The sequence below is a fragment of the Muntiacus reevesi genome, chromosome X (genome assembly GCF_963930625.1).
Source record: "Muntiacus reevesi chromosome X, mMunRee1.1, whole genome shotgun sequence".
Classification (NCBI taxonomy): Eukaryota; Metazoa; Chordata; class Mammalia; order Artiodactyla; family Cervidae; genus Muntiacus; species Muntiacus reevesi.
This window is the reverse complement of record NC_089271.1, coordinates 23998460-24008941: the sequence shown is the minus strand read 5'-3', so window position 1 is coordinate 24008941 and position 10482 is coordinate 23998460. Positions and strand designations below refer to the sequence as shown.

Here is a 10482-nt window from a genome sequence, read left to right as displayed (position 1 = left end):
TCAGAGGATCTTTGCGAGTGCTCTGAGTGGCTGGGGCTGCCTGGGAGACTCCTACACTTTCCTCCTCTGGGCCCTGGGCACCTTCATCAGATCCTGTGCAGAAAGGCCCTGCATCAGGAGAGCTCGGGGCCATGGCTCCCTGAAGTACCTGGTGATCTCCAGTAGCAGGGGAGCTGGAGGGAAAACCCTGAGGGACAGACAAGGGAGAGGAGGGCCCGCCTCTTTGGGGGCTGCAGCACTAGTCTGGGCCTCCTGGGAAGTGAGCGTCTCCCTGGACCTGTGGCATGTCACACGGGCATGGTACTTGTTCTTGTGCCTCCGAGGCATGGTGACACAGGTTATGGGTCACAGGTGTGTGCAGGCAGGGTGGCAGGCAAGGAGGGCACCTAAAGGAGGGACAAGCAGATGTTGTGAGCAACTTCAGTGAGGACAGTCCTCCCCGGATATAAGCAAAGTCGCCTCTGAGGGGTCCTTGAGGCCAGTCCTCTTGGACCGACAAGTCTCGTGTTCTCCTGGTGAGCTTGTCCCTTGAGACCGCTGAGTAGGAAGTGAGAGTGACTGCTGGGGCACAGGCAGACAGCCCTGCCTGGGCGTTAGAGGGAGGCCTGTTGGGGCTGGCACGGGGTATTTCCTCTCAGTTCACATTCAGAGTCATGGTGAAAACTGGGGCAAGAATCCCTCATATCCACCCCCACCTACAAACCCACCCACCCTGTTCCCTTTCTCGCTCTGAAGTTGACGCTGCCACCTTCCCTGTCACCCCAGAGGAGGAGAGGAGGTAGTGCTCAGGCCCCCAATGAAGAGTGCCGGCACCCGCCCTTCTGCTGTCTCAAGGGTGCCCCTTCACAAGCAAGCTCCAACCTCCCCTGACAGACTGCCACCCCCGTCGCCGTGTTTGAGTGGGAGGAAGTGCTGACCACAGAGGAGGGTCCTGAGTTGGCCGTGTGACGCGGAGGATGGTGATTACCCTGATTCCTCCCGGTCCCGGACATCCTCCCTCTGCTGACTGGCTGCCGGTCCTTCGGAACGAGGTCTCCGCTTCCCTGAGTGTCCCGTGACAGCGATCGCAGTCAGGGATCCCCTCAGCCTTTAGAACTGCTGAGGTGCTGACCAGTTGCTCTCCCACCAAGTCACGCTGCATAAGGGGTTAGGCGTGGCCGCCAATCTTGGGTGTGGAGACCCTCAGTCCCCCCACAGGTCCCTCCTTCAATCCACAGAATCCCGGACTTCATTCTACTGAACAGAGCCAGGGTCCACCAACCCTGCACCCAGATCGACCACCCCTGGACCCAGGTTATGTCCTGAGAACCCGCGTACGAAGCCAATGGACATTGCCCTAAGAGCCAGGCCCGAGCCTCCAGGCGGAGAGCAGGTGCAGGGTTTCTGGGGAGCTTGAAGTCCCCTCTTTTCGGATGGAAAGGGTGTTGGGAGTGCCAGGGCGTATCTTTGTAACTATGCAGTGCACTTGTAACTCATGTCATCTCCAACTTGGACACCTGATGAGACCTCGGACTCCTCCCTCTGGTCACAGCTACAGCCGCTCTCAAAGATAGCAGCCATCTCAAAGATGGCATGAGCCCCACCCTGGTTAGCGGACCGTCACTTCCTGTCATGCGCATCTGGGCTGCAGGAGGACAGCAGGGGCGGGGCCTGGGTGGGCGGGCTTCCGGGGGAATTTTCCGCAAGATGGGGATGTGTTCCTTTCTTGTCCTCATAGGGGGTCCTGCGACGTCCCTGCTGAGCTCATTCAGCTGGCCTCACTCCTTGCCTCGCACTTCTCAATAAACCAAGCAGGAAGAACTTGGGATCCCGAGCCCGACAGCCTTCCTGGAGCTGCTGAGACGGACAGTGAGGGCACTCTGGGGCCACTTCCTGTGTGCTGAGTGATGCTCTCTGTCCTCTATCCCTATCTTGCCCTGACCGTAATGCTCCGTTACGTCCCGGCTGCTGACCTGAGGACAAGGCATCACCTGGACGATGTCAAATCCCCAGAGTCCTGGTGAGAAGTGCACGGGCATCTCATCTGGACGCTTCTGCCTAAGACTACCTGGAAATGGCTGCTGCAGGTAAGATAAGCGAGAGGGAAGGGTGGGAGAATGCCTTCTGTAGCATGGAACCCCTCACATCTCACTCAGGATCTTCATATCGAGTGCAGGCGGACCTGGAAATCCTTCCCTTTCTGGTATAAATCCACGCCTGTCCCCAACCATGGCCCACACAATCCCAGCAGAGAAAGTGAAGGGGCTCCTTAGCCTGGCAGTTTTCGCTGTGGGCTCTTCGTCCACTGCAGGAGCATTGCTCGAAAGTCCTGAGATGAATTTCTGTCCTTTTGTACAACTACTCTGATACAAGCTTTTCTCTTTTGGTCCACGTGTGACAGTCTCTTAAGGTGATCATTTAAAAGTGCCAGTTGTCAACCACTAACAAAGTTTGTGCTGGTTATTTCATGACCTCTGGGCCATACTGCCTTGTCCACCCCAAACTTTGGTGCCCCGTGATCCTGGCATGGGGCTCTGGGATGCTGCCTCAGGTTCCTTCAGTGACGCGGTAGAGATTCATGGTCCCACGGCCCGGTGGAAGAATCAAGTGCTCCAGTTCAAAGCCTTTTCCAGCTGATCCTGTTGTCTGTTTCCTTTGTGGCCTGCACACCTGTGTCAGCCTCAAAGTACTCCCCGACCTGGGCAGTCATAGGGTCCAGTTCAATGGAGACTTATTGTTCCTCAGAGATTATTTAGTTTTGTGTTCTTGCTTTTGTTAGTAGTTGTCTTTATTCCTTGTATAAGCTTTCCATGGTTTGTTCTGGGTACAGGAAACAACTGCCCACGTTTGATTGTGGTCTCAGCTACTCTGAATGTGGAACTAAATCTGTAAAGAATTTAAGGAAACTCAACAGTCTTACACTATGTCCTCATGAATACACATAGCATACTATTCTGTTTGAGACTTGTTTTCCAATGGCACTCAGGAAATTCTTCTTGTTGCCTTTGTAGACTGCATGCATTTTTCTAAGGTTTCTTTGTAGCTACATTATTTATATTGCTGCTTTTGTTTATGGTGTGTTTTCTGTTACATGGTCTGAGTATTGTAGATTGTTCTAGACCAGTCTCTTGATTTTGCTCTGTTGATCTTTTTTATGCCAGATTTCTGAAGTTTGTTACATGTGTCAATATCTTCTGTGCCTGTTACCTAAGAATTTTAATTCGAGGATCAAATCCTTATCATGATATTTTGCTTTTCATTATTGCTGACTTTTATTCATTTTGCATTGGTGCCTCTAACTCTGTACTGGCTATGTGTTCTTATCCATATTTTTTTCTAGTTTTTACATTAGTCAACTTTTAAAAAGTTGTTTTAATCGACAGATAGTTGCTTTATAATGTTGTGTTGTTTCTGCTATACACCAGGATGAATCAGTTCTAAGTATACATATTCCTCCTGGCTGATGAGACTTCCTCCCACCCCCTCATCTCACCTCTCTAGGCTGTCACACAGCACCAGGCTGAGCTCCCTGTATTATATAGCAATTTCCCACCAGTTATCTTTTGTACACATGGTACTCTATATTTGTCAGTGCCACTCTCTCCATTCATCCCACCCACTCCTTCTGTTGTTGTGTCCACATGTCCATTCTCTACATCTGGGTCACTCTTCCTGCCTTTCAAATAGGTTCTTAAGAACCATTTTCTACTTTCCATGTATATGTGTTAATGTACATTATTTTTCTGTTTGTAACTTACTTTGCTCTGTATAACAGGCTCTAGGTGCATCCACCTCACTGCAGGTGACTTACATGCGTTCCTTTTTATGGCTACTATTCCATTGTATGTGGCTACCACAACTTCTTTATCCAGTCATATGTCAGTTGAAGTCTACTTTGCTTCCATGTCCTGTCTATTGTAAGTAGTGCTGCAATGAACATTGGATATTATACAGATGTCTTTGCAATTATTCTTTTCTCAGTGTTTATGCCCAGTATTTCTATTGCTGGGTCATATGGTAGTTTTAATCCTAGTTTTTAAAGGAATCTCCCTACTGTTCTCCATAGTGGCTGTATCAATTTCCATTCCCACCTTTTTGAAACCAGTCTGTTGTTCCATGTCCAGTTCTAACTGTTGCTTCCTGACCTGCATACAGCTTTCTCAAGAGGCAGGTCAGGTGGTCTGGTATCCCCATCTCATTCAGAATTTTCCACAGTTTATTGTGATCCACACAGTCGAAGGCTTTGGCATAGACAATAAAGCAGAAATAGATATTATTCTGGAACTCTCTTCTTCTTTAGTGTTTGACAAATGTATGCTCTTATCAACTCAGTCAGCATTGTGTCCTACAGAGGAGTTTGAATGCCCTATGTATCTCCCATGCTCCATCTGTTCATCCCTCAACACCTCACTTGGAACCCCAGACAACTACTGATCGTTTTACTTTTTCAAAGATTTGCATTTTCCTGAATATAACATTGATGGAATCATACAGTATGTAGGCTTTTGATACTGGCTCCTTCTGCTAATCCATATACATTGGATTTTCTCTATATCTTTTTATGGTTTGAAATGTTTTCTTCCAGGACAGAATAGCGTTCCATGTAGCTTACCATAGCTTGTTTACTCACTCATCTACTGAAGGTCATCTTTGGTGATTTCGGTTCTTGGAAGCTATGACTTATTCTGCTATTAAAATTTGGGTGAATGTTTTTGGATGGGCTTAAGCCTTTGGCTCTTTTCAGCAAATATCTTAACTTTCATTTGCTAGCTCATATGATAAGACGGTATTTAACTTAAAAGAAATTGCCAGACAGTTTCCAAAGTATCTTTATCCCTGCATTCCCTTTAGCAATGAATTCTTGATCACGTAGTTTGCCTATTTCCTCTTTATTTATTTGGACTTCTGTGTTTCTGGTTTGTTCTTTCATTGGTGTAGTATTTCTCTATCTTTTTCATTATTATTATTATTTTAATAATCATTTTTGAGGTCTCCTCTTCCCAGGCTTCGAGGTTGAATTATTTCTTGCTTTTTGTTTCTGCGCTCTAAGGTTGGTCCAGTGGTTTGTGTAAGCTGCTTATAGGGTGAGATTTGTGCTGAGTTTTTGTTTGTTTGTTTTTTCCTCTGATGGGCAAGGCTGAGTAAGTTGGTCATCCTGTCTGCTGATGATGGGGTTTGTATTTTTGTTTTCTTTGCTGTTTAGATGAGGCGTTCTGCACAAGGTGCTATGTGGTTTGGTGATGGCAGGTCTTGTATTACAGTGGTTTCTTTTGTGTGAATTCTCACTATTTGATATCCCTAGGGTTAGTTCTCTGGTAGTCTAGGATCTTGGGGCCAGTGACCCACTCTAAAGGCTCAGGGCTTGATCTTGAGTTTTGTGTGGGTCTATATATTCTTTTCTGCTGGTCATGTACTCCTGTCCACTCTCAGTTGGTATTCTGCATGCACTTCTGTGTCTGAAGGTGTATTCCTGATGTATCCGTGGAGAGAGATGTATTCCACGTTCATCAACTCCTCTTGCCGTCTTGTTCCTCCTGGGGAAGATGCGTGAGAGTCCCTTTGACTGCAAGGAGATCTATCCAGTCAATTCTAAAGGATATCAGTCCTGAACATTCATTGGAAGGAATGATGCTGAAGCTGAAACTCCAATACTGTGGCGACCTGATGTGAAGAACTGACTCCTTGGAAAAGATCCCAATGCTGGGAAAGATTGGCAGGAAGAGGAGGGCATGACACAGCATGAAATTGTTGGACAGCATCACCTACTCAATGGATACGACTTTGCCGACTTCTTAGGTCCCATTTCTATGACACTACTATGCACATGAATTGCTATTTGTCTCTTTTTCTCCTGTTACACTGTCTTGTGTCAGCTTTATTAGTAGTCTAACCACAAGAACTCAAAAGGGGTAAAGGGAAGAATTTCCTCCTTCCCTGCACACCTGAAGGGAGTTCACCCTTACATCTCAGAAACTCCCTGGAAATGATGTGTGTAGAATACCAGTCTGTGCACTGGAATCTCCTGCGTTGAGATTAGAGCAGAGACACCTTCCATTTCTGTCTGTTAGGGGCCAAATTGTGTCCCCTCCAAAAATGCATATTGAAGGCATAACTCAGAGTACTTCAGAATGCAACTGTAGTAAGAGATAAGGTCTTTAAAGAGATGATTGAGTTAAAATGAAGTCATTAGGGTGGGCCATAACCCAGTGTGACAAGAAGAGATTGGGACACAAGAGGAGGCACCGGGGATATATGCACTCACAAGAAATTCCAAGTGAAGAGGGCAGCCACATGGCCGCCAAGGGGAGAGGCCTTAGGGTAAACCAGCCCTCATCTTGGACTTGCAGCCTCTAGAACTCTGAGAATTTCAGTTGTTTCAGCCACGCATTCTGTGGGATTTTGTTGTGGAAAGCCTAACAAATCAGGACGTTACCCCAGGTAGAGATTTCTTCCTGGATAGTCTTTTTACTTTCCTGTCATTCATAAAGGCAATCTCAACATCTTCCTTATGTAATTGCAGCGACCGTTTCTAAAGTTGTATGGGCATAGGCTAGGTCTTGATCTTATCCTCACCAAAACTAGCATAGAGCCTTTCAAAGAGCAGATGCTCAAAAAAAAAATGAATACAGTAAGAGGTCTAACTTGTTAAGGTTTAATACCTCCTGCATTTTTTAATAAGCATATCAAGGTATTAATTATTTAATTTTACAAAACAGAAGACAAAAAAGATGGAGAGAAATCAAGGTTGATCATGTTTTGAAATTTTTTCATTTTATTTTTTCATTCCATTCTCCCAGCAGTTTTACTGTGAGATTGCTTCCCATTTCAACAAAAGTCCCTGTTTTGATATCAAATGTTCTTATCTGGATGGTTTTTTAAAAGTCTTGATTTTAAGTAGATGTGGGAGAAGCTGCTGGACATGGCCATGGAACGTGCCTGGAAGTGACAGTCATACCAGACCTGTCTGTGGCTCGAGCTCTCTCCTCCTCATCTCGCAAAGCTTCTTCATATTGTGTTGAGAAGGCACTGGGAACTCTATCATTGACTTTTGCCAAAAATTCCAAGACTTTCATTTTGCTGGTTTCAGCATGGGCTCTTGGGCCCCACAGGAACTTGTAATGTGGAGGATCGCTGCTGGCAACCTGGTGGTACTCCAGGTACTTCATCATCACTAAGTCTTTGGTGATGATCTTCCTGGGCTCTCCGAAGAAGAAGTGTTTTCTCCCAGCATATACTAGCATTATATTCAAGAATCTCCAGATGTCTTCCTCAGTGGCACAGTTGCCCTTCAGGAAAATCACACCCAGAACTGTCATCAAGAGACCGGTTTTAGGTAAGCACCTACCATCCCACACCCTGCCATTGTTGGGCAGGTTCAGTTTTCTGACAAGGTCATAGGAGTGGATGGTTGAGTCAACTTCCTTCAAGTCAACTGCAAAGAGAGCCTCAATGTGTCCAGAAGCTCTCGAGAATCTCGGCAAATCGGTCATGGTATCTTGGGTGGATAATCTTCAGCATGTCTTCCTTCATAATGGACTGCTTAATTTTTTACTTATACGGAAGGAACTGCTCCAACAAACTTGTCATGGTGTTCAGAGTATCACTGTAGGTCTTCTCAGTAGAAGTTGAGACATGGGAGGAACATGAATCTTCCTCATCTTGACTGGTTATCTTCCTCATCAGATACGTCAGAAGTACTTGAAAAAGTGCTGGTAGTAGATGAGGCTTCCGAAGACCCCTGGGAACTGCTATTTGACCCAGTAGCTGATGAGCTCTGTGAATTATCTTCTAAAAGAGAAGAGGTAGAGGGAAGCCCTTCCATTACTCTAGCGGGCTCAACTCCCTTGTGACTCTGGGCCTCATCTTGGGCTTGGTGGCATTTCTCACAGATGCAGAGCTTATGATTCTGACCCCAAGGCATAACGACTGCCCTGGGGGATAGTGTGAGTAGGAGGGCAGGTGACAAGCACCCGCAGGATGACGAATATTGAGTGTGCAGCCGCAGCAGGGAAATACCACCTTGGTTATAAGGAAGGCTACATTTGTGGTTTTCTTGAGGGCACTGTTCTGAAAACCCCCAGGGTTCCTATTCTCCTAATGAGCCTGTCCTTTGAGAAACCTCTTGAAGGAAATTAGAGTGATCTCTAGGCTGTTTCCTGCTACCCCTGCCTCGGGAATGCTGGGCTGACAGAAGGGGCTGGTATTCTCCTACACAGAGGCCTCTGTTATTTCACATTCAAGACCACGACCGAACTGGTGGCCAGTCATCAGACCCATTCCCTCTGCTGTTCTGTAGTTGGCATCACAAACCTCCGTGGGATTTCTGAGAAGTGAAGGGATCCTCAGCTTATCACCCCATTCAGAAGTTATCACCCAGTACTGAGTGCTCAGTGGGAAGCTGTGTCCTGGCCTCTGGAGTCCTCAATACTCATTAAGAGTACTTCATTTGGTTCCCCATAGGGCCTGGTGTCCCCACCCCTTTCTTGGAATGGTATTTGCACCTTTATACTAAGGGTTTCACCTCCTACACACCTGAAATAAATAAATGTTGGTGGAACTTCAGCTTGATCACTCTGCCCTGGTTCTTCAAGGGCTACAAGGAACAGGGCTGTATTCGTTATCACTTCTTTTTATTGGTAGATGATCCCTCAGTCCTTGCTTTGACCTCTTTTGTGGCCTGAAATTCTATCTCCCTTCCCCTTAGGCCCACCCCTTATACTACTGTACTTTCTTATATTAGGGCAAGCATCTCCATGAGACCCCTAGGAGGAAGTAAGATTCTCCTCATCCCTCCATACCTGTCCTTGGTCTTCTGAGATGCAGAGGATGAGATGAATCGTATGGTTTTGAGGTGTGTGGGTCCGTTTGACTTCAGGGTATTCAGTTGGTTTCTGGAAAATCTGGAAATAATCCCACTGCTGGCCCTAGGCTATACCCCTTGGGCCATGTCCCAAATCCCCTTGTGACATCACAGAAGGAAATGGGCATGTCATGTCAACAATCAGGAGGTATCCCAGGGATGCCAGGAAGGGCAGGGCAGGGTTCTGTGGGGTTTCCTGAGTTCTGAGGTCAGGGGGTTTCACAAGTCCAAAGCTTGACTCCTGGCAGGGTTTGGGGCTCCTTTCTTTGTTTACGCAAGGGAGCTCCCCTCAGACTAAGGTCCTCAGTCCTGTGGTGCCAGACAGGGAAAGTCTGGGAATTGCAAATGATGCTACTCCTACATGTGCCCCTTCAGGGATGACATCAGGATTCAGGCTTCTTGGGGCCCACTCTGTTCAGCGTTGGGGTAATGCCCTCACTCAGGTTCTTCACCTTGACTCCTGGGGGATTCTAAATTTCCTATTTTTAACACTACAGTGACCAATGTAGAACAAAGATCATGTCCTTCCAAGCCCTGAAATGAAGGGAGGGAATCCTCAGCCTGGCAGCCCCGTCTTGGCCTTCTGAGAGCAGACACAGGCCAGTCTCTCTGTGACTTCAGTTATGATGTGTTTTCTGTCCCCTCGGCCTTCATTCATGTATCTTTACATTGACTCCTGTCTCTTCTCTGAAAGACTTCTTGGGAAATTCTGCTATTTAACGTGTGAAATACCTTTTGGACTAGTGTTCAGAAAGAGGAAGCGACCCAAGTTGGCCTCATCCTGGAGGAGTGGCACAGTATGGACTCTAGAGGAATACGGTGCTGGGGTTCAGTCCAGCTCCTGTCATTTATGACCTTTGAATTTGAGCTTCTTTATTCCAGCTCCTTTTATCTGCCAATTGTGCTTGAAAAATCTATAGTGTGGGACCACAGACACGTGTGATGTATGTAAATCACCTGGCACAGTATGAGACAAACTTTGGTACTTTCAATGAATGGCAGTAATTATGAAGATGATTTTTACTGCAAATGATAGCAAACGTCCATCACATAATTTTATTTCCGGTGTATATTAGAGAATATGCAACCTTAAATAATAATCAAATCCACATTGGCACTAATGCTCCCAAGCAAGTAAAACTAAGCAGTTTTTCCCTATTGGAGCTTCTGTTTTAATATGGATATGAAATTATCTTCTCCACATGGATGCAAATAAAAGTTCATTTGTCTCAAGGACCAGCAATTTCCCTCTCAGATCCCTTTTATCCAAACCACCCCTAATTTAATAACTATTGCCACTAATAATTGAGCCCTCCCTGAAAGTTTGCCAAATTACACTCAAGATAACCTAATTAAACTTCCCGTTGAACAGAGCAAGCTCTGATGCTCCCATCCCCGAAAAAGAGAGACAGTCCAGTGACATCTTGGCATCTCACTTCAATGGGTATCAGTCTTATTTCTCAGAAACTCTCTGGACAGCTTTTGATCAAAATATGTAGTTTGAGTGTTCACTTGCACTGGCTCAAGCGCACAGGGCCCCTTCCATTCCCTATGGTTTCCTGATAACCCCAAAGAATGGTGAATATATGGTTTAGATATATTCCAGGTTTACAGCCTCACCTCTGAGAACCATCATATGAGTG

The 10482-nt window shown here is 46.3% G+C and overlaps 1 pseudogene; it reads right to left on the bottom strand.

Moving 5' to 3' along the window:
- Positions 1 to 51: 51 nt before the first annotated feature.
- Positions 52 to 7659, bottom strand: LOC136154361 (melanoma-associated antigen B5-like; annotated as a pseudogene).
- Positions 7660 to 10482: the final 2823 nt, after the last annotated feature.